The 19,581-nt window shown below is 39.8% G+C and overlaps 2 long non-coding RNA genes across 3 annotated transcripts; one reads left to right on the forward strand and one right to left on the reverse strand.

Annotated features, from left to right (window-relative positions):
- The first annotated feature begins 1,466 nt into the window (after positions 1 to 1,466).
- Positions 1,467 to 8,283, forward strand: LOC106395102. 2 transcript variants are annotated; one of them, XR_001279120.3, is made up of 3 exons: positions 1,499 to 2,910; positions 7,583 to 7,831; positions 8,009 to 8,283. It is a non-coding gene; the product is annotated as an uncharacterized LOC106395102 (long non-coding RNA). The 2 variants fall into 2 exon arrangements; XR_002658269.2 differs by lacking the exon at positions 8,009 to 8,283 and having other exon boundaries at positions 1,467 to 2,910; positions 7,583 to 7,936.
- Positions 3,483 to 5,800, reverse strand: LOC125585389. The gene is made up of 3 exons (XR_007322314.1): positions 5,004 to 5,800; positions 3,979 to 4,930; positions 3,483 to 3,905 (listed from the first exon to the last, which is right to left on the reverse strand). It is a non-coding gene; the product is annotated as an uncharacterized LOC125585389 (long non-coding RNA).
- Positions 8,284 to 19,581: the final 11,298 nt, after the last annotated feature.

Raw genomic sequence — 19,581 nt, forward strand, 5'->3', positions numbered from 1 at the left:
AGAAATCAGAAACCTGCGAAGCCCGGCTCAAACCACCTAACTGCAAACAAATCATAACTCTGAAAAATAAAGTTTAAACAAAGAAACCAAGCAAATTAACAAATACAACATCAAATCATAAATCAGAAGTCACGGTTTCAGTTGACATATAATAACCGAGACTAATAATAAAACAAAACATCCAAATTAACAAATTCAAACCTTCTTTCTTGCAGGTCTATCATTCGACACCGACGAAACCGCCGAAGATCAATAACACCGTAGGCAGACGTAGCTGATGTAAGCAAATCTCTCATCAATCACGCTTTGAAAACAATTATCGTTTTTCAATCGCACAAACTAAAAACTCTAAATACCGACAGGAACCAGAGAAAATTCTGTCGACTATTAGTTATCATTGAAGAAAAGTTGATGAAAGTAACGAATACGTTGGTTTCTAAGGAAAGTATTGATGACGAGAGTAAGCTTCTTGGAACTGTTTTAGTTATCATTGAAGATTGAGAAGAAGACGGTTTTGAAGGAGTTTAGTGATCCGGTGAGGTTGAATCCGTTAGGATACTCTCAATGTCTAGTATGGATGTGATTTTCAAATTTTCTTAAGATAAAAAAGTGTTCTGAGTAGCAAATTTTTGACTTTGTTAGTCCAAGGAGATGAGGAAAGGAGTTGACAAAACTACATTTCATGGCCCACTTCTTTTGGACCTCAAACATTTTGAAACAAAATTTTAACTTAATTACTTTATTGGGCTATACAACTACACCAAATTCTATTTTTTGACCTACATGGTTCACTTTTTTTTTTCCACCACAACTCATTTTTAACAAAGTCCACTAAAAACTCTAAAAACAAATTAACTATAAAATTGTAAGAATTTCAAGAATTTTTTTTCCAAAAACTGTTTATTACAATTATATATTCTTGAAATTAGTTTTGGTTTAAAAAGAATTAAATTTATTCTTCTTATAAATTGTTAAATTTTAAAATTCGAATTTTATATCTCTTTCCTTATACTGTTTGATTTACGTACTAACAACTACCAAAGTAAACACTAACCAATCCCATAAACCTCAGCTTTTGAACATGTAAGCGCTAATAATGCTAATGGTCGATCAAATCATAACAAAGATAAGATATGAAAATATAAACACATATGAATTCACGAGTCATTCTTATATCAACTTAATCAAACTGTGTGACTTCCAATGTTCCGTTCATCACCATTATAGATAGTCGGAAAAACAATTGTCATACAAAAATAAACAAACAACAAAATCCTGTATACAAAACTACACAACACATCGCGGGGGCTATACCCCTAGTTACCTATAATAACTCACATTATACATGAAAATACTAGAATAACTCATAAACTTTTGTAATTACTAGACTAACTCATGAGACTAATGAAAGTACCAAAAACCCACCTTCCCTTTCATATTCACAAGTGCGCTATAAAATAAGTTATTAATTTTTTTTTATCACAAATTTCTTTTTTACGATCCCCCCATTTCAAAGAAGCGGAGAACCAGAGACGAGATTTAACTGCTCCGGCCAGCAGGTTTGGCTGTGCCGGAGGTGACTCCCCTTTTCCCCTTCCTTATTTTTCTTTGCTTTCCTTTCCCCAGTCCAAAATCAAGACGATATGCATGCAATTCTGACGTGGTCGTTTCAGCCGGAGCTCGTGTTGTGGCGGGAGACGATGCTCTTCGTTTGGAGTGGCGGCGAGTCTACGGCTAGGCTGGGAAACGGTGGGTCGGCTTTTAGGATTGAAGGGTATCAGATCTAATTTTCCTTTTCAGATCTAGGGTTTATCCTCCCCGGCGATGGCGCGTGAAGCGAGATTGACGACTCCTCTAGCTCGGAATCACCTCCTTACGTGACGGTGAGAATGGTGGAGGAGAGGTGGCATGAATCGAAGTTGGTATGCGCCTTTAGGTGATGATGCTGCTGGGTTACGGGCTTGATTCATATCCTATGGAATCCTCAGCTTTGAAATTGTATTGGAATCCGTTTTGATTCTTGCTTGCAGTATGTTCACAGTTCAACCGTAGTTTTGAGAGGATCGGAAGGAGATAGATGTATATCGGAGCGATTGATTCATTGTCGGTCGATTGGCGCCGTCTTGCTCGTGATTGTCATGGATTTGGAGTGGTTATTATCCAGTTACCGGCTGTGTGAATAAGACGTTTCCAGGAAACTTTTTTAGGCTTCGCTGTGGGGTGATGGTGCGTATGAGGCGCGTGGAGAGCACACTCAAGGTCCAATGGAGAGACTTAGTTGGGATTGAAGGGTGTTTACAGCGACGGTTAAGGATTCTAACCTCTCCCGATTCAGTTTATATGTTTGGTGATGTTCGTGTGCGTCTAGTCTATCTCGCTGCTCCTCTCATTTTGTGTTAATTGTCGATGAGTTCTATTTCGGTAAGTTCGTCTTTCAACGCAAGGTGGAGCACTCCTCTTCTGAAGTTCTATTTTACTCTTCTGCCTCTCAACTTCGTGTCTTTGTTAGTTTTTTATGGGTTTGTGTTGTATCCATCTTTTGGCTCCGGGTGGTACATGTTACCTCGCCGGCTTATGGCTCTGGAAGGAATGTATTCCTTGCCGGTTCTGGTTTGTAAGAATTGTTGTTTTTGTGTTTAATATAATCTACAGATGACAAAAAAAAAAGATTAATGTTTTATTTTCCCAAAAAAGTCTCTTTTTCTCTCGATACATTTCTTCTTCTATGGTGACGCCGATAAGGAAGTTGGATTCTCTTCACTTGCGTCCCCGGTGACTTCTACTCCGTTACAGCCTCCTTTCGTTTAGTCATCCCCACCCTAATTAGCCGTCGTCTCTGTCATACAAGAAGAACCCTAAATCCGATTTCACTTTATCAAATACTCCTTTCAATCGAAGAAAATTGAACATGTAAGTCCGACAACAATGCAATTCTAAGTTGTCAGTTCATGTTGTTATCATTTATTGTTTGATTGAATGTTAGATTTCGAAAACCCTAAATCCCAATTTTCTCATCCGTTCTATTTTGATATCGTGTTTCTCTAGTTCTTAGAGTCACTACAAGAAAACATCATTTTTGAAACTACATGATACGTGACAAATTAGTCACAAAACAAGTATTTACAACTAATTTGCAACTAAGCTTCGGAATTAGGAAAAGCTCGTCGCAAAATATTATAGTTGCAAAATAGTTAGAGAATAGCGACTAATATGTAACCATGACTTTAGTTATAGTTTTGTGTCTAATTTGCAACTCAAAATATAATCCCAAAATATAGTCATACTATAGTTGCAAACTTTTGTGACGAAAAGATATTTTTATTTGCCACTGATTTGAAACAAATATTTTTGATCTGATATTATTTTTTTTAAAGTCGATAGTGACAAATTAGTCCCAAATATTAGTAACTATTGAGAGACTACACATTTGTTTTTATTTTTACATAATATATAATTATTAAAATTTTAAATGTAAATATAAATTTCCAAATTATAAATTTCATTTAGAATATTTGAAATTTAAATATTTTAGAATTTGAAATTTGATAATTAAAATTACAAAAGAATGTTACATACAAAATTCTACTCATCTATCCTAATGTTCGTGATCTGATAATCGCCTCAGAGGTCGTAGTAGACAATTTGATGCATAAACGGGGAACCGTAGATCCGTTGTTGAAAGAGAGTTGAAGAGCATCTCCAAATTGGCTACCAGGTTCGAAGATTTGCAGCAAAAAGGGGGGGGGGATAAGCATCACGGTGCTTGCTCTTCAATCTTGTGTTGATCAGCATGTCACTGTCTTGCAGTTTCTCAAATGCTGAAGAAGGTGAACTACTCGGGCCTTCGTTTTTTCTCTTTTCTTCTCCATAACTCGGAGAAAGACTACCCTCCATTACGATCCAACCTGCAAAATAAATAAAACCGTTGTGCCGTTGTCATAGTAGGACGAAGTTGTTAGAGATGTGAATTAATCAAACCTAAAATATGCGCTTTCGTCCTTTAGATCCTGCAACTGAAACATAAAATAACAAAACAGAACAAGTCAGAGAAGAAAAGAGAAAACAGAGATCAATACCAAGTGCGATTGTCCTGGCACAATAATGGCTTGGTTTTGTTCAAACCACAATGAAAATTATAGCACAAACCCAAATTCCATGACTCCAAGTTCAAATCCACAAACAAAATTACAATTGAGTTCCACAAAATCAAGAAACGACACAGTTTATCACTAAAAAGTAAAGAAGTATATGAAACTAAATAGATACCCAAATCTACGATGTGAAGGAGAGAAACAGAAAGATCAATATATGATTTTTACTAAATAGATATGATTCAAAAGTTTTGTTGACACATATAGCCTCCACCGTTCCTCCAATTCGTTGACCACCTCACCACCGGCGTGTCTGCTCTGTCAGACCACCACTTCTTCTTCCCGGGTTATAGCTGCTCCTTTTTCATAGATCTGGAACAAAAACTTTTGTGTGAAACTGACAAAAGAGAAAACAGAGAAGAGGAAAAAATTCTGATTAAATCACGGCCGTTAGAGTTATTAATATCTACGGTGGATGAACTACAAAAACCAATCCTTCCCTTTGTGAACTGACCAATAGGAATCAAGCTTTCTAATTTTAAATAATTTTTTTTATAAACCAAATTATGCTACTAAAGTGCAACTATCTTAAAGCAAACTGTTACAAAATAGTGGCTAACAATACCCTAAAACTCAAATATCATTTCATTGCTCTTAAAAACTAATAAATGGGGGGGGGGGATAAGCATCACGGTGCTTGCTCTTCAATCTTGTGTTGATCAGCATGTCACTGTCTTGCAGTTTCTCAAATGCTGAAGAAGGTGAACTACTCGGGCCTTCGTTTTTTCTCTTTTCTTCTCCATAACTGGGAGAAAGACTACCCTCCATTACGATCCAACCTGCAAAATAAATAAAACCGTTGTGCCGTTGTCATAGTAGGACGAAGTTGTTAGAGATGTGAATTAATCAAACCTAAAATATGCGCTTTCGTCCTTTAGATCCTGCAACTGAAACATAAAATAACAAAACAGAACAAGTCAGAGAAGAAAAGAGAAAACAGAGATCAATACCAAGTGCGATTGTCCTGGCACAATAATGGCTTGGTTTTGTTCAAACCACAATGAAAATTATAGCACAAACCCAAATTCCATGACTCCAAGTTCAAATCCACAAACAAAATTACAATTGAGTTCCACAAAATCAAGAAACGACACAGTTTATCACTAAAAAGTAAAGAAGTATATGAAACTAAATAGATACCCAAATCTACGATGTGAAGGAGAGAAACAGAAAGATCAATATATGATTTTTACTAAATAGATATGATTCAAAAGTTTTGTTGACACATATAGCCTCCACCGTTCCTCCAATTCGTTGACCACCTCACCACCGGCGTGTCTGCTCTGTCAGACCACCACTTCTTCTTCCCGGGTTATAGCTGCTCCTTTTTCATAGATCTGGAACAAAAACTTTTGTGTGAAACTGACAAAAGAGAAAACAGAGAAGAGGAAAAAATTCTGATTAAATCACGGCCGTTAGAGTTATTAATATCTACGGTGGATGAACTACAAAAACCAATCCTTCCCTTTGTGAACTGACCAATAGGAATCAAGCTTTCTAATTTTAAATAATTTTTTTTATAAACCAAATTATGCTACTAAAGTGCAACTATCTTAAAGCAAACTGTTACAAAATAGTGGCTAACAATACCCTAAAACTCAAATATCATTTCATTGCTCTTAAAAACTAATATATGGGAAGAATACATATGATTATATATATTAAGTAAAGAGAGCATAAAATCATTAATGTAAAACAATCCAATAGAAAAAAACCCAACCCAAATCCAAATCTTTACACATGAAAGTCACATTTGGATAACATATGTCTTGTCAATATGTGCATATATCCAAATTATATCAATTATTCTTATTTTTTTAACACCAATATATCAATTATTCTATGTATACAAGATATAACCATTTAGGTTTCTTCTGTTATTTACTAATGATTCATAGTAATATAATTTAGATAATAATATATTTGGCTAGTTATTAAAACAAATTTGATTACAGTGGCGATCCAGTAACAACACTTGCAACAATTGCTATTACTTCTAACTAATTTGCAACTTTATTATGTTTTTTTTTTTAAAGACTTTATTATGTTTTACAGTTTCAAATTAGTAGCTAATGATACTCTAAACTCTATATATCATTTTCATTTTCAAAAAATATATGTAAAAGAAGATATATGATTGTATATTAAATACTTATTAGAAACCGTTAATGTAAAACAACTGAATTGATTTAAAAAAAAAAACTAAATGACTATATATGTTTTTGGAGAAGAGAAAGAGTTTCGATTAAAAGAAGGGGGTTTTAATATTATATGTGCAAACGTAGTTGTATTAGGGTGCTTAAACTATAATTCTGAAAACATAAAGCATGTCTTTCCAAAACTTTTTGGTGCCAAATTTTGCGACTAAAGACCAACTAGATCGAGTATGTAGTTGCCAATCCGTTACAACTTATTTATAAATATATAACTAATTTGCAACTCTGATAATGTAATAGTGGATTTAGTGTCTTTTCCTGTCAAACTGTGGATTTAGTGTCTAACGATACCTTATACTGAAATTGAAATTGTTGGTGACTTAATAGTAGTAACTTAACCTTAAACCCTAAAGTAACTTAGAACCATTTTATAACGGTATAGACTGGAAGTAACTTCTTTAAATACCAAATATATACTAAAACACGCAAGACATTAAAATTTTGTTATGCTTGTAATCTACAATACAAATTGAAAATGAATACCCATGAAATCAATACAAAATATGTTGGTTGTGTCAACTTAACCCTAAATTTCTAGGTTACTTATAATCATTTTAGAAATGGTCTTTTATACACATTAAATATATAATTCGAAATTTTATTTGTAAGTGTTTTAGAATTTATCCATAGAAAATGTCACGATGGTAGTGATAATTGGGTTGCAAAATTCTTGCAACAATTTGCAATTACAATTTTTGTTATATTTTGCAACTTATTTGTAACTACAACTTTGCAATTACAATTTTTATTATATTTTGCAACTTATTTGTAACTACAACTTTGCAATTACGTTAATAGTCGCAAGATAGTTATAATATTGTTAATGTGTTAGCAACCAACCTAACCAGTTGCAAAAACGTTCCAAGTGGGTCTGAAAACAGCAACTAACTTGCAATCACTGATATGAGTCACAAATTTGCAACTAATTTATGACATATTTATGGTAATTTCAAAAGAGTGGCAAAATAGTTTGAAATTAGTTGCAAAATTTTGCAACCACTAATGATAGTTGCAATTGGAGTCTCTAAATTGATGTTTTCTAGTAGTGAGTTTGTTTATGAGTCATATTGTGTTTTTCACTGTTTGAATTAATTAACTATAATTTTTGAGTTTCAATACACAAGATCGGTTTTGTGTTTTTCAAAAATGTGAGCGAATTTATAGTCTTGATGTTTTTTTAACTTCTGTAACTCTGTGGCTGAGTATTTTGTGCAGATTTTAACTCAGGCCTTATTTTCTGATGGCATTTAAAAGATGGCATTTATGCTACTGCAGCTTAAAGGGGAATGTAAGAAGCAATTAAAAATAGCGATTTCCGTTTTACGATTTGTTTTATGGAAAGCTTTATGTAAATAGTAGTAGGTAAACCATATTCAACATGGAGATCATTCAAGACCTTTTCCTAAGCTTGAGGATACAATAGAAATGTTTGAGAGAAACGAAACTCCGTCATGGAATTTTGATGTAAGTTCAATTTTAGCATCCTCAGAGTGTGATCAGATATCAATTTTTTTACATGTACTTGAGGATACACTTAGTTGTAATCTAATCCATAACAATTCATACTTAGCCTCAATAGTTCCTCATATGCATCTGTATAAATGGTTATATAAAATATCACCATATATGTGTTGTGTGCAGTGTCATTGGGGAAAAGAAAATGAGGATTCAACTAGAGCTGTAGCAGGCTCCGAGAAGTCACAGTTGTTGGTTAACACACACCATAGAAGATGAAGCCTCATCATTAAGATGTGCGTGATGCAAGTGGAGTACTTTTCAATGGATATGGAGCCTGTAGGAACCGAAATTCGCACTGTCGATTTCCGTTTAAATTAGGAAACTAGGAAAACCCTAATTTCCCAGAGGTCCCGGAGATCTGTTAATACCACACGCTAAGCAATCAGAACACGAGATAACAACGACAAAGTATAAAAATCGTAAAAAGAGAGCAAAGAGAAGTCTTATTACGAGTTTGCGTATGAGCGTTTACAACAAGATATAAGCCTGGGCTCGAAAGCTGTCGGCGAGATTCCTAGTTCTAGCAACCCTAAGACGGCTAAACCTAATTGAGTCGGAGCTCGAAATAACAAAAACGGAAAGTTGCCTAATTGCTCTAAGTGCTAAGTTTTCTCTGAGAAAGTCCCTCCCATGCTTCTCGCCTAGGACTCCTTATATACTGGCTCCTAGGTCGGTTTGCGCTTTTCCTCTTCTGCCCTTAAGCCGTCATAGCGTAAAAATGGAGATATTCCATTTTTTCCGATCTTCGTAATTATATTCAAAATTTCGTATTTATCCGCGGAAACTTGACATTTATCTTTCCTTGCGAACCAAGCGTAAACCGTCATGCGGCTTACGGGCTGTTAGTTAAGAAATCGTAAGTTGGACCTCGAGTCATGTTTTAGGTCCCTTTGGGCCGTCTTCTGACTCGAAGCGTTTATTACGGCTTCTTTCGATAAAGAACGAACTTTCCGTGGTTTTTACGGTAAAGTTTGATCGATGACTTAGAATGGCGGGAAACATGAAATGGGTTCGCTACGATCTTCGGGAGATAGCATCGAAAGGTAGACGAGAATGCATGGACTAATGTCGTATCGACGTTTCGGAAGAGCTCGGTCGCTACGTAGCGACCAAGCGTTGGCTCGAGCTCGGTCGCTATGTAGCGGAACGGACGCTTGGTCGCTACGTAGCGACCGAGCTCTGGCTCGAGCTTGGTCGCTACGTAGCGACCGAGCGGAACGGACGTAGCGACCGAGCGGAATAGACGCTCGGTCGCTACGTACCGACCAAGCTTTGGCTCGAGCTCGGTCGCTACGTACCGACCGAGCGGAACGAATGCTCGGTCGCTACGTAGCGACCGGACAGCGTGCATGTGCGGTAGTTGCGTAATGACCGAGCTTGGTTCATCCGTGTTCCGATCGTCATACTCGGACCTATCCGTAACTGGTCTGGGCATGTTTCCAATGGCTTATGTTTGATCTAAATTGAATTCGAATGAAGCTTTATCTCGGGAACATACGTTGCGATGTTCTCTTGACCGAGCATGATTTGTTGCGGAAAGACATACTCGTATTTTGCGAAGATTTGGATATTAACTTCGTCGTAACCGTTTTTGACCCCAACAGTTAGCCCCCCAGCTCGTTAGGATCGTGGATTTCTAGTGAGATTCCAACGTGCGGTATGGCGAGTTCGGACGAGATTGGTGTATTTGGGCGAAGTTTGTGTCCGAAAATCCGAAAGTAAATAGTAATTTCTCATGCCTATAAGAAGGGAGGTAACTTCTTCACAACCTTTACACTTACTCATTTTCATAGAGAGGTTTCTTGAAAAATTCCTTCTTCTTTTTTCTTTCTCTCTATCATTTCCTTCTTGATTCTTAAAAAGAAAACACGAAATGTCGAATAAGAAAAGGAGTTCGAAGAAAGGGTTCCTTGCCCGCGAACGTTTCCGAAGAGCTCCTTGTGCCAAAGATAGAATTCGTTCCTCATTCGGTAGACCCGGCCGAGAACGAGGCATGGTGGGTGGCGTGTTATGGTTCGATCACGCCTCCCAAAGAGAAGTCGTTCTCGGTCATGAACCGTCGCCCGGTCGAGGAAGGTGCACCAAGTAGGAGTACTAGCGAATTCCTCGAGATCATGCGGTCGTTCTATCAGATTTCGGATGCGGGGGAGTTCCGGGTTCCTTGTCAAGGAGAGCGCGCTAGTAGTCCCTCGGAGGGTTACTTTATTTGCTACGAAGCATTCGTAGTGCGCTGTCGCTTGTGGTTCCCGATTCCCAAAATTATCGTCCGTGTGTTGGATCGTTTCGAGGTGGCGATAAGCCAACTGAATCCCCTTGGCATCCAGCACCTCATTGGAGACCTGATCCTGAGCTACGAGCATGGTCTCTCCCTTACCGTCGATCACTTTGAAGCGCTTCTTAGGTTACAGATTATCAAGGATACGGACAAGTATAGGCTGGTCCCTCAGGACTTTATGTCAGTGGTTAAGGGGTTTATTTCTAACTTCAACTCGTGGAAGAAATTTTTCTTCTTCGTTCGTGTAGACGCTGCGTCTGTTGAAAAGAGTTGTATCCCATTGTTCCAGAGGATGCCGAACGATCGTCCCTTCATCAATCCTCTTGCTCCGTTTCCTGAGGACTTTATCGCGGTGAGGGATCTGCTCAGGAACGGTCCTTTTTTCTGGACTTCCTTTACGCCGAAGAGAGTTCGAAAGGCGTTGAGGTTTGTGCATCCTAGTCCTGCTTTGGGCGGGGAAAAATGGAGTGATTCCGAGCCTGATGACCAAGGTCCCGACGCTGATCCCACGGTTGCGACGGGGCTGAACTCTTCGAAGGGGAAAGATATCGACCTTGGTGACATAGAGTTTTCGGTGGGCGATTCTATGCTTCCCGGATGGGATCCAGACCTTGCTTTCGGCGATGGAAGTGGTACGAGCGAGGTCCCTATTCCGGACTTCGATGATTTCTTTGCTGGTCTTCCCTCGGGCTTCGATGCTCCTCCGGCTACGAACGAGTCGGGGAGGCCGAAAGTCATCGCGTAAGGATCTCGTATCATCAACGGGGTATAGGCTTTAAGAATTTTGACGATCGTTTCAAGTATATTTTTTTTTATAACGTGTTAATCGGTTTTGCAGGGCTTGGATCGACCATTGAGGCGAGCCATAGAGAAGCCATGATCTATCGCTTTAAAGCGGAGAAAGCGGAAAGGGATCTTGCTCGCATGCAAGGCGAGATGTTGGAGCGAGATGCGCAACTTGCTCGTGGTCATGCGAGGGCTGTTCGCAAGGCAGAACAGAAGGGCAAGAGGGAGATTGTCGAGGTGATGAAGACTCCCGCCTCTCAATTCCAGGTCGAGTACGGGAACCTCATGGATGCTTTCAACTCGCTAGGCGATTTCCGTGAGTGTTGCGGTTCAGTCGGGAGCCTTTGGAAGACGCGGGCGGACGATTTCTTTTTCGAGAAGGAGATGGAGTTAATGAAGGGTGGCATGAAGGATCATGCTCGCGCTGAGGCGCTCATTCCTCGGATTGACGGGAGGATCCAGGGATTTTGGGATCCCATCCCGGTTTCTCCTGATACTGTAGAGACCATGACCGAGTTTGCCGGTGACGATGAGGAAGTGAACTATCTCGCGGATGCATTCGGAGCTTCCTTGTCCGGGAATTTTAACTGAGATCTGTGAGAGGTGAGTGTTTGACGGGAAGAAGTTTTTCCCTTATCTAGTCTTTTGCGGCCGAGTGTGGCTTTGAATCCCTACCGCTATGCGGTTTATATATATATAATAGATGTTTGTTTGAGTTACTTTGTTTCGAGTGGGTTTTAAATAAACATGAGTTGTCTTCTCATATTTGAGGCGTTCAATCTGTTGGTTTGTTCGAGACGTGAGTTTTCGTAAAAATTATTTATTCTTCGAACTTTCGGGAACGTTAAGATATGAACGGAGAGACATGTGTTAGGATCTCGTATCGTTTAGATATCATGTCTTGAGACGTCTGAGACCAATGCGATGGGTTTAGGGCAAGACCTAGGTTTACTCTCTGTTTTAAGGTTTGTGCGGTGACTAGCCGGCTATCGATTTTCTTGTTGCGATTTCTACCCGATTCGTACCGATTTAAAGTTCGCGATAGGTTCTCGGCTTATATGACTTGTATGGTATGAATCAAGCATCTTTCCAGAGACAATTTTTAAGCCAACTGGAAGTGCTAGACCAAAATTTCAGATTTTTTTTTGTAGCGCGCTTTCGTCCTTGTGTTGGACGTTCAAAGATCAAAAGAGTGATCAAGTTGCGTTTGTTTAAGACGGCTGATGTGTTCGTCGAGGCCAATTGACGAACGGGGTGTAAGGTTTTTGTGGTCGCGTTCGGACAATTTGTTCGCATCGTCTCAACTTTTAACTTGGCGACGTCTCGCAGTTATTTCGAAGAGTATACGTATATTTTTGGTGCTGAAGAGAGATTGTTTTGCGATTTTGGGCCGTATGAGGCTGCTGACAAGAGTCCTAACGTTTGTAGATTTTCTAAGCGTGTTCCGAGACTTTTGCGTTAATTGAAGCGCAAGTGTTTTAATAAAAAGGAGCGACGCATATTGTAGTAAAAATTTTCAAAATCTCTAAAAAACTCGATTACAATAACACATCTTTTCCTATGTGGGAGTATACGAGTATACGCACCCACTCCCCCTCCCTTTTTAGAGAGGGGGATAGCTGAACTCGTCTTTCGACGAGCTGCCTACGTACCTCTTTCGAGGATCAAGCCATCTCGTAGTTCTATTTTACGCCGCGAGCGTTTTTACTCGGCGGTTGTCGCCGTGCTGACCGCCTTGATCGTGATGACCGTGGCCGGGTCAGCGTTCTCTTCCGGATGTTCCGGTGGAGTTGTAGTGTCGGCTTCGGACTCGTGTTGAGTTTCGACGCCCGAAGCGTTTGCGTCAGCAGACGATGTTAAATCGTCTTTTCTTGAAACGTTTTTGGCCGAAGATTGACCTATCTTCGTGCGATTGCGATTTGCCGTTGCAGAAGTCATCATTTGCCTTAACTTGTGCTCCGCGAGGAAGCATAGTCGCGACTGTTTCTGACATCCCCAGATAGGTGCGACTCCGTTTGGGGTCAGGAATTTGACACCCAGGTGGTACATCGATGGAACGACTTGCATGGCGTTGAGCGACAGGGTTCCCATGATCACGTTGTAGATGGCAGGATGATCGACTACCGCGAATTCGACGATTTTTGTGATCTCCTTGGCCATGACTGGTAGCTGAATCGACACGAGGGTCATCGATACTTCGCCTGAAAAACCTGTGAGCGGTTTCAGCGTTGGAGTTACTTCTCCGAGTTTGATGCTCATCCGATTGAGAGTGTCGCGGAAGATTACATTGACTGTGCTTCCCGTGTCAATGAGTACTCTTCCGACTTCCAGATCTCGTATGACGAGATCTATGACGAGCGGATCGCAGTGAGGTTGATCGATCCCGCCGGCTTCCTCCTTCATGAAGGTGATTGAGCAATTTAGATCATCTCGGGTAGGAGACCATGTAGGCCAGTTTGCGCTTGGCTCCACCTTCCGCTGGTAAGCCTTGATGGCCGAAACCATATCATTGGAGAATTGCGATCCTCCAATGATCATGTTGACTCTGCGATGATTGTTATCGTTCCCCTTGTCGTCCGGCCTACTGCCGCGTTTATCCTCAGATTGGTTTCTTTGAGGAGATTTCTCCTCGGGAGAATTTCTGTCCACCTTCGGGGGGCGATCGGTCTTGAGGATGAGATCTTTCACGCTGGTCACTTCCGAGAGCTCTCCAGCTAGAAGCTTCGCGGCTAGCCTTGCTCCCAAGACTTTGTAGTTAGTCGTGGAGTGTCCTCGGGACTGGTGGAACTCGCAGAAGGTGTTTTCATCATATCCTTGATTGTGAGTCCGCGTATTACCCGTGGTTCAGCCTTGGTCCGAGTTGATCGCGTAATTGTGCGCTCCTTGGAGATCTTTCCCCTCGTGATGGACATACTTGTCGTTACGAGGGTTCTTCTTCTTCGTTTTTGGATCTACATCTTTCGAGGATGGTCTTGCCGACTTATGTTTTTGCGATAAGACTTTCGTTTCTTCCTCGATTATGATGTTGTCCGTCGCCTTGTGGAGGGCGTCCTGGATCGTCCGCGGTTTGTCGAGGGTTATCCATTTTCTGAATTTCGACTTGTACCAGAGCATCTTTCTGAGCGCATAATTGGCCACCTTGTCGCTTATCCCGCTGACCATGGACATTACCAACTTGAATCGGCTGATGAACTCGCGGAGGGGTTCGTCTTCCCTCTGGGACAGACTCCAGAGATCGACATCGGAAGTTTCTCTATCTATGAACATAAAGTATTGCTTGAGAAATTCCGATACGAGCTGTCGGAAACTTCTGATAGAGTTTCGCTTAAGGCGTGTGAACCATTCGAGGGCTGCCCCTTCCAGATTCTCGACGAACAAGCGGCAGTAGCCGGCGTCTTTTTCGCCGTCCTTCAGTCTCGCTCTTCCCATCGTGATGTGGAAAGCCTGAAGGTGCGCCTTCGGATCGGTCGTACCATCATACTTCGGTACTTTGATTTTTCCTGGATCGGATACCCTCATATCTGAGATGCGAGTGGTGAAGGGGGTCTTCCGAGCCCCTTCCAGCAGCCTGTCGATCTCGGGGGCCGCGCTGGTAGCTTGATGGATTTGGGATTTTACGGCTCTTACTTCTGCCGCAGTCTTGGTGATATAGTCACGAAGATCGCGGATATCCAACGTCTCGCCAGCAGATTTTTGAGCCTGTCGGCGTTTACTACGAGTGAGCTCGATTTGCTTTTCAGCCAGCTCTTCTTGTTCGTTCCAATAGAGGATTTCCTCCTCTTCTGTCATTGGTTTGTCGAACGGAGAGCATTCCCGAGCGAATCGGCTTCTGGTCCTCCTTGGATGTCTGTCAACGTCCTCATCAGTATCGTTAGAGACATCGCTAGGATCCAGGTCAACGTGCTCGATTTCGTTATCCTCAGAATCCTTCGTGGGAGGTGGAGGACTTTCAGGGTTTCATTTTTCGATGGGAGATTTCTCGCTAGGGTTTTGACCCGAAGGTCGTTCCCGCGCGGCTCCAGGCCTGTCGAGTGGGGTTGCGAAGTCGAGTCTTTTCCCGTGGACTTTAGTGATTCCGCGGGGACGGATTGCTCGAATTCTTGTCGTTAAAGTTTCAACTTGTTTGGTCAAGGTGCTCACGAGCTTATCCTGTTCTTCCGACCTTTTTTCGTAGGTGGCGAACATCTTTTTAAACTCCTCGAGCGCCATGGCGTTGGCTGGTGCATTGGCCGCGGATACGTCCGCTGCGGGAGTGTGGAGATCAGTGCCACTGCTTCCGTTAAGAGGAGTCTGCACGTTATCCGCGTCGTCAGTTGACATGTCTGGTTGAGCGTGATGAGGTTGAGAGTTAGATTGATCCGTATCCCCCTCCTTCTAGCGCCAAACTGTGGAAACGAAATTCGCACTGTTGATTTCCGTTTAAATTAGGAAACTAGGAAAACCTTAATTTCCCAGAGGTCCCGGAGATCTGTTAATACCACACGCTAAGCAATCAGAACACGAGATAACAACGACAAAGTATAAAAATTGTAAAAAGAAAGCAAAGAGAAGTCTTATTCCGAGTTTGCGTATGAGCGTTTACAACAAGATATAAGCCTGGGGTCGAGAGCTGTCGGCGAGATTCCTAGTTCTAGCAACCCTAAGACGGCTATACCTAATTGAGTCGCAGCTCGAAATAACAAAAACGGAAAGTTGCCTAATTGCTCTAAGTGCTAAGTTTTCTTTGAGAAAGTCTCTCCCATGCTTCTCGCCTAGGACTCCTTATATACTGGCTCCTAGGTCGGTTTGCGCTTTTCCTCTTCTGCCCTTAAGCCGTCATAGCGTAAAAATGGAGATATTCCATTTTTTCCGATCTTCGTAATTATCTTCAAAATTTCGTATTTATCCGCGGAAACTTGACATTTATCTTTCCTTGCGAACCAAGCGTAAACCGTCATGCGGCTTACGGGCTGTTGGTTAAGAAATCGTAAGTTGGGCCTCAAGTCATGTCTTAGGTCCCTTTGGGCCGTCTTCTGACTCGAAGCGTTTATTACGGCTTCTTTCGATAAAGAATCAATTTTCCGCGGTTTTTATGGTAAAGTTTGATCGATGACTTAGAATGGCGGGAAACATGAAATGGGTTCGCTACGGTCTTCGGGAGATAGCATCGAAGGGTAGACGAGAATGCATGGACTAATGTCGTATCGACATTTCGGAAGAGCTCGGTCGCTACGTAGCGACCGAGCTTTGACTCGAGCTCGGTCGCTACGTAGCGACCGAGCAGAACAAATGCTCGGTCGCTACGTAGCGACCGGACAGAGTGCATGTGCGGTAGTTGCGTAATGACCGAGCTTGGTTCGTCCGTGTTCCGATCGTCATACTCGGACCTATCCGTAACTGGTCTGGGTATGTTTCCGATGGCTTATGTTTGATCTAAATAGAATTCGAACGAAGCTTTATCTCGGGAACATACGTTGCGACGTTCTCTTGACCGAGTATGATTTGTTGCGGAAAGACATACTCGTATTTTGCGGGGATTTGGATATTAACTTCATCGTAACCGTATTTGACCCCAACAGAGCCATTAAAAGATATGGTCCCCAATATTTCTTACATATATATGTTTTTTTTTTGTCAATTACATATATATGTATTTAGTACATTGTTTTTTTAAGTTGTAGCATCATTTAGTACATCAATACTTTGTAAAGAAGCTCTGCAACATAAGCTAAAATCATTAGCATTATAGTGTATATATCTTGTTCCCTTGTTATTGTTCTTTATAATATACCCTGAATAAATAAGCAAAACCTTCTTTTACAACTTATGTGCAATGCTAAGCTTAGCAGCCGCTAGTATGCTATATGAAAATATCGACTTGAATTCATTGAAGCATAATCCGAGAATTTCACTCGCTACAGTCATATATTGGTGAGGCATGAAACCTTATAACTCAGTTTGAGTACTGACTCTTACCTTAGCTCAAGCTCAACATTGTTTCTTTGATACATCATTGTGATCATGTGTCTCCGAGCATTAAGGATTGCAACTAGTGATTAAACCACCATATAAAAGGACTACGTGATAAGGAAGAAAAAAGGAATGAAAGAGGCGATGACAACTACCAAAATTTACATAATTCTAATCTTAATTAACCTAAAAATAAACCAGATTGGAAATTAATGTAAATCGGGTCGAATTTAAACATTAAATTAAGTTTGGTTTACATAAACCAAGATTTTCGGTTTACATAAACCAAGATTTCCGTCAATAAACATAAACCAAGATTTCCGTCAATAAATCTGCCACAACATAAATTAAATAGTCTACCATCACATAAACAAAAAATCTACCAAAATATTTTAAGTCGGCTATATAAATCTGTCGTAAGAAAATAAGTCGAACATAATAAAATAAATCAGTACATTAAAAAAATAAGTTGATCACAAAAATCTACCATTTATAACAAATCTGCTACTTCATTCGACAGACATATTTTAGAAAATTTGTTTTCTATTCAAATTAGACAATTAACTCAGCCGTGGAAAAAAATCTGACATTTCTAAGAAAGTCTGATACCACTTTAGCGGTAGATTTTTTTTTATACAGATTTTATAAACAAACTTATAATTCGACAGATTTATTTTTTTGAAAATAAATATGCTATCGATCAAATATTATGGATATTTTAGTAATGTTATTTTTTGTTATAACTATGGATAAAGAAATTTTTTACCAGAAAAACATTCTAATTATTTAAAAAAAAACATTCTAATTATTTTAAAAAAAATGAGTTATTATAGTAATAACACAATTAATTTGTGTCATTTGAGAAAACTTCCCTTGTATTTATCCAGGTGAACTTTTAATTGTTGAGTACTAATCAATGTTTTAAGTAAATATAATTCATACTTATGAGAGATCGTTGGAAAGAGAGAGGTCATCAATAAAACAAAAAAATTAGATGAGAAGACTCAGAACAGCTGAAATGTCTCACAATCAGGCTCAAGTTACATGATCAGTTGAGGTTGCCTCTTCTTTGTCCTAGAAACTTCATCATTAACTTCAGAGGAACTCACCTCACGACTTCTTTTCTTGGCTTTCGTATTTGAGTTAAATAGTCTCTGTCTCTTTCTCCATTTTGTTTTCCATGTTTGATGATGAAAACAAGGGTGGTTCTAGCCCACATAGACGACAAAAGACGTGTTCTACTGTTTCATTTATCTCTTTACCCAACCCGTCCTCCTCAAGAACCAGTTCCCAAACTGATTTTTATGCCTTTCTAGCATTGGACCAAGAAGAAACATGTCAAATACCTTTATTGTCACTTTCTTTGAATAATATGACAACAAGTGTAAACCTGACGAGCAAGATCCATAAGGAACTGTTAACTTGACCTATGTTATTTCATCAGATCTAAAACTAGCTAAGAATGTAATGTCGAAGTAAGACAAATGAGAAGAATATAACTCGAGTTCTTGGCGAAGAGCATCAAAGAGTTTTTGTTCAGTCTGTTTGTCAGCACCAGGTGTGTTAAGTACTTTACTCTCCTCTGCCATTTTAACGGTTGTGCTCTTCAACACTTCCTGTCACAATCACAACAACAAACACTCACTCAAACGCATTGCTTCTAGTAACAAGTTCCAATGCCATAGCTTATGATCTGCATCACTGATTTGCATCACAACCCGAAATGCCACACAAAAAATGTCTTTTTGCTCACAACAACAGTTATTCACGCAACTGCATTGGTTTTATTAACAAGTTCTTATAATGATAATCAAGTGCGTTAGTGCAAAGATAACACCACAATAGGACTACAGAAGATAAATCAAAGAGACAAAACAACAACAAGCAACATTTATGCTTTATTAGAAATTGCCTTGTACACTCTATTACAAAATATGCTTAATCAGCTTTACACAGCCATTACACCCTAACAACTGTTACTGAAAGATTCCTAAGCTACCTGCTTATGTCTCTCTTCCGTCAAGTACAGGTATACCATGGATTTTACCCATTTTTATCCATGGTATATAGGTGTTTTCAAATACATTATAGTTGTTTTTGAGTCTTTCTAGTATGTTTTCAGGTTTTGGAGTGATTTGGAGGAAAATGGTAATTTTGGTGCATTTTAGTGATAAAATGATAAGACCCGAAGTTGGCCATCGACCACAACTATTGATCGATGGGCGAAGGCAACAGTCGATCGACACACACTCTGTGGTATAAATCGACAGCGAAGCGCGCATAAACCATATTGGGTTGCAGCCGACTTAAAGCTCAAGTCCCACTAGAATTACCAGATTACCCCTGACGAGTTTAAACCTAATATTTATGTGTTCTGCCATTGTTCTAGACATCACACGTTTTCATACTCTCTACTTTTCATACAACAAAATACTTAGAGTCTTAGGTTTGGAGAGAAGATCCAAGAACTCCTTCAGAGCTTTGTGATTGGAACTCCAGTTTCTTTACTTTATTCTATTTATGCAACTTATTTTATTGTCATGAATTGCTTAGCCATGTCTGAGTAGTTCATCTTGTTAGATTTAGGGTTCAGATATTCATGAGGGATTAGCCCAAAATATAGAATTTCTAAGTGTCAGGATATTAATCAACTAGACTTTTCTTAATGCATGTGTTCTAGAATAGC

This window comes from Brassica napus, chromosome C4 (assembly GCF_020379485.1).
Source record: "Brassica napus cultivar Da-Ae chromosome C4, Da-Ae, whole genome shotgun sequence".
Taxonomy (NCBI): Eukaryota; Viridiplantae; Streptophyta; class Magnoliopsida; order Brassicales; family Brassicaceae; genus Brassica; species Brassica napus.